Here is a 5,631-nt window from a genome sequence, read left to right on the forward strand (position 1 = left end):
CCTGCCAGCCAGGAGGTCGCGGTCCCGCCTGCCTGCCCCTCTCGGGTGGCTAGCTGGGTTTTCCAGGGGAGATGCTTTGGGGGAAGCTGAAAGTTCAGTTGCGGAGTATTTCAGCATCCCGCCTTCGCGCCCTGCCCTCAGTTTTTACCACTCTTTTGCCTACCTGTATCAGAAATGTTGCTCCAGACACGTAGAATGAAAAGCCATTAGCCACCTTCATATCATCATCAGAAGCCTGCTTCAGTGGGAACTTACTTTTAAGGTCCCAAAAACATAACACATGGGAAATTACTAACCCTGTCAGGTAATTTTTCAGTACCTTGAGATGATGCTAGGTCCTTTGCAACAGATAATTGATTCACTTCGGTGCAAAAAGTAAGCCATTGACTCATGGAACAGCTTACTGATTAGTATTGCAAGTGCACGCTTTTCTTCCTGCAAAATGGCAGTTGATAACCAAGTGTAACACTCCCCTGTAAGGAAAGATACACAGAAAAGAAATATTTGCATTTGTTTACCTCCGCAGCTTAGGAAGTGAAAGCCGTACCCAGCTGAACTTTCCCATCTTTCTAGATGACATGCATACAGAGTGGAGAATGAGCCTACAGAAAAGTTGATTAATCAGAGTTTCTGTCTGGCATGCATACCAAACCACAGGGTTTTTTCCAGTCATTTCTGTAGCAAGCTTAATGGATGGCTGAAATGAAACAGCTTTCTTAGAAATATAGCCTGGCCTGATTTCGAGTGATGAGACACAAAGCTTTTTTCGTACCATTTCTGCCAAGAAATCTCACACTAAGGGTATTTAGCTGCTTTGAACATGGCAGCTCACTGGACACAACCTTATGTTTTCTTCTCAGGGTATCTTGTCCCCTGTGGGACATGGGGTGTCACACCGACTGTGGGCACCACCTCTGATTTTTCTAACTTCTGTGTGTTCAGAATTTTCAACAATATTTTATTTCATTCATACTCTTAATGGTAAGCCAGGAACCATATATATATAAAATATTTTGATATGTTATTTTGCTTTCTTGATTGATTTAGTATGATTCAGTTAAACCCAATTCATGATTATGCTCATGGCTATTTGAATATAGTATGTGCAAAACAGCAATCATGTTCAAATAGCTGTTACACATGATTTTTGACTGTGTAATCACAACCAAAATAAACAAACATGAAGGAATATCGGAATCACTGTATCCAGCTACATGATTTTGTGTTATCTGAACCACTGCTGAGGAGTTTGTCCTTGTGAGTCCTTGTAGCAAAATACATTTAGTCCTAGTTCAGTTTCACCTAGTTTCACCTAATCACGGAATTCATTTCACTACCAAGTTATTCTTCTAAGTAAGAAACCTGTGTATGCCCAGCAGCCTCGATGCTGCATCCATAAAGAAGAAGTCATAAGGAATTATGACTTCATGAAAAGGAGCTCTACAACCACTGAGAAATTTTCACCATTTTTAGTTTCACTGTCTTTAATTTCTTCATTTTGAATCCTCATTTTATAGGAAAAATGTTTGTTTCCCATTGAGAGGTTTTTTCTGCAGAGAAGGCATGCACATCGGTGGAATGGTCGGAAGGGTGGTTGACATTTAGGTGATGGAAAGTACTACTGACAGGCTTGCTGTGTTTTGTAGGATAAGAAGCAGCCTGGGCGGAGTATATGTGTCATAGGATATTTATAATGTCTCTTACAGGTATAAATATATAAGGGATACGGTTACTAAATACGTAACTATAACTGAAATGTATATCAATCAGGAATATTTTATTGATCTTGCCACACCTATCAGTTTGGTGCCATATCCTTTGAGCAGATGAATTTAAAAATCCAAAAGTGTATTTTAAATTTACATGGTTTTATTTCACAAAATTTTGAAGAAAATATATTTGCCGTTGTTTTCAGTGACTGTCTTTTCCTGGTTTTCCTCCTACTTTTCGTTTCTTCACAAGATCTTCAGCTTACTCTGACAATTTGACAAGAATCTGTCCCTTTTTGTTCTCCTTCTGTGCAGTGGTTTTCAACTTTACAATTTGTGAAAAATTTTTGAATAGAAGTTAAGCCTACTGAAAATAGGCTTGCTTTTCTTATTTATCTTTTGCGGAGCTCCTAGAAGCAGTCCCTGAGCTTTTAGAGTTCAGTAGATAAAAGGTTGGAAAATGATGCTCAACATCTTTGTCCAAGTTGACAACAGAGATTAAATTAACATACCGAAAACTAACTCCCCAAAATGCAACAACTTGCCTACTGTCTAACCTGATGTCTCCTCCTGTATGTCTAACCACCAGGTTAAGCTCAGAGATGTGAAAGAATGTTCTTAATTATTTTTGTTCCATTCATTTTGCCATCACTATGAGTAAGAGTTTTGCCCCATCTCTCATCCAGGACTGTAACCTGAATGTTGCCAGTGAAACAGCTATTTAATCGGTGCTGCTATTCAGGCTACCAGTAAATCTCTCAGGTAACACCTTTCTCCAGAACTTCTAAAAGGTACAGTATTCCCCATCCAACCACAAAGCTAAAACTCTCTTTATGCTCCTGTCACTTCCTAACAGTGTCACTTCTGGTGGCTTTGACAGATACAGTCTTGCTCTGCTCATATCCAACCAGAACTGCTGCTGAAAGAAATAATCCCCTTAACTCATCCCTTTGCCCATGTGACTCCCCACTTTGCATCTCTCCAGTGTCCCCCATCTCTACGCCGGCTCTGTATGCACTTTGCCTTCATTTTGAAATCCTTTATTCCTATCCTGTCTTGTTTTCACTTAGCTTTAATATGTTGCTTCTCGCTTCTGACTGACCGAGGATACTGGCTTCCGCTGTGCTTTTATTCATGTTTTTTTAACAAACCCTGTTGTGCTTTCCCCCATGTAACACTATTGCTCTCAAATCCATCCAAAAACACGAGTATGGCAGGATAGCTACTGTAACTTGAGGCCACTGGTGTGCTGAGCCTAATCTAATCACGCTTCTCCCGTATTTACCATTTCTGTCCGTTAGTTCATGTCATGTCTTGCAATTCAGTTGCAATCTCTTCAGCACAGGTACCTTCCTCTTGCTCTTTGCTTGGTTAATATTTAGCACCACTGCCCCTTAAGATCAGACGTGCTTAAAACCTCTGCAGCACAGCCCGTAGCAGAGCAACCCCAGACAACTGTCCTTACCCCTGCTCCCCGCGGGGGTAGAAGGGACGCGGAGCCCATCCTCTCTCCTTCCAGCCTTCCAGCTGAAAATCTCAACACGGTGTCAGTCATGATAGATGGTGCATTTTGTGACACAGACAGCCTGCCATTAGGACAAACTCATTTCAGTGAAGAGCCATCTGATGGTAATGACTTGCAGTCGCAGACTGACCTAGGCTGGCTCGAGTCAGTGTGCTGGAGGTGAAAGGCTCCGTATTCCATTACCAGTACTCTGAGCCATCAAGTCTGCTCCATCCCACCCCCACTTAATCTATATTGATAGACTTGGTAGCATTTTCCTAACTGCTATCATCCATACAGATGTCTGCCGTCATTTTGTTGATACAGTCAATCAATACTACATTAAATGTTACCTTCAGTTTACCCTTAATTGTCTAAAGTAGATGTGGTATTTTCATTATTTATACAACTATGCCATTAAATTATGCATTCCAGATTAAAAGAATAAAAGACTTGTTTACATTATTATTATTGCTCTGGCATTAACTTTTGGATTTCTGTGTAAATAAATTAATCTCCTATCGGAGGGGGAAATGGGGACTGACAAGCACTAGCTCCTGTTGCCTTTGGGACACAATTATGCTTGCAAATACAAAACCAGAAAAATCATAAGCTTAACACAGTAGACACTCTTGAAAGTTTCATCTCAGCATGAAGCTATGTTTTAATTATTATTTTTGTCTGCATTGTTCAGATCGACAGTGCACCAACTAGAATAAGTGCTCATCCTAGTTAATTCTTCATGAGGCTTATGTCACTGTAAGATGCATTTAATTTATTTCCTTTTTCTTTTCTTAAGCCAGCAGTGACTAAGTGGTTATCTATAAACATTCAACAAAGGTTTTACTACTTGGGGCCAGATCCAAAGCCTGTTGAGCCAATTGGAAACTTCAAAGGTCTTTGGAACAGGCCCTATTACAAGACAGAGGTAAGCTGTGATTTGTTTGGGGACCTTACAGAATAAAAAAAACCCCTTATTTATATTCTACAATATTAAGAGATTTCCTATATGGTGGAGATTGTCTGTTCTCATGAACTGAATTTGGACACTAACATCTCCACACACCTCAATAATAATTTTATATATATATGTGCATGTCCCGATTCCAACTGAAGATTAATAATGTAATTTATGATTTTTTTTTCTAATACAGTCCTTGGAAATATGATTCTATGTAATACATACAGTTCTTACACCTGAACAACTGTCGTCTGTGTTGTGGGAGAAGATTTTCATATTTACTGATTTAATTAGATAATTACAATGATGCAATTCGTATTGGGAAAAATCACATTGAAAATTACTGTGATGCTATTTTGGTTCATTTTTTTAAAAAAGCTAACTTGTTAAGTATCCATATAATAGTTATCTATGATAGCATCAGAGAAAAAGCTCAGCTTCCAAGAATGAATGTGGGTTTTGCCATGCCAAAATTAACCAAAGAAAACTTCTGCCTCCAAGTATTAGTGTGGTCATCTGGGAAACAAAAATCTATTTACAATTTTATAAATTATTTGTAATATAGTTTGGGAGCCAGGTTCTGGCTGGCTAGTGCCAGCCACATTACAAGGTTGATACAGTCCTCCTCAGTTTCCTTCAGAAATGTCCTCCATTTTGTACAAATAATAAAATATTCCATTAAGTCTGGACTTGAACTTCTCTCCCATCCCAGATGTGTGCCTTAACTGAATTATGCACTATCCCCCTTTCTACACTGCTATTCCATTAGGTAATACAGAGTTGAACACATCAGTAAGAGAAACAGAGAGCTTTTCCTCATACACCCAGTTACCCAACAGCAGAATACTTAGGGCCCTCTCCTAGCAAGTGTGGGACCTGAAATCTAGTCTTCATTTCAAATCAAGTAGAAAGAGGGGTTGAAAACAGTTCCCACCAGGTGAATACCCTTTCCTCTGGACTGCAAGGTAAAACAGGAATTTCTTCTCCACGAAGAGTCCTGTCCTTGGAAAACTTTGTGTAAGGTGTGATCTGAGAAGTGCCACCAGACCAAATGCTATCATGCCAATGAAACTGACATGATGATGCAGCAACTCTCTGAGAGTCTAGTGTCTAAGGGACAACTAAATGTTGGACTTTATTTTTATGTGAATGTCACCTAAAGCAGCAGTTAGATGCCTAAGTCCTTTTGAATATCCAGCCAAAGGGACTCTGTAAGACCCCAGCCTCATGAACCTCAATCTGTTTAGTGCAACAATGGAAATTTACTGGATGCTCTGATCACCACCTATGAAAAGCTATCTGAGCAATCAAAATCTGGTAACAAAGAACTCCTTAACCTTTATATACCGTTAGAAAGAATATATATATAAAGAGCTAATAGCTGGGAGTTCAAGCTCAACAAAGTGAGAACAGAAATAAGGCATACACTTTTTCTAAGCATTATACTGGATTCTCCA

The sequence above is a fragment of the Aptenodytes forsteri genome, unplaced genomic scaffold (assembly GCF_000699145.1).
Source record: "Aptenodytes forsteri isolate BGI_AS27 unplaced genomic scaffold, ASM69914v1 Scaffold208, whole genome shotgun sequence".
NCBI lineage: Eukaryota > Metazoa > Chordata > Aves > Sphenisciformes > Spheniscidae > Aptenodytes > Aptenodytes forsteri.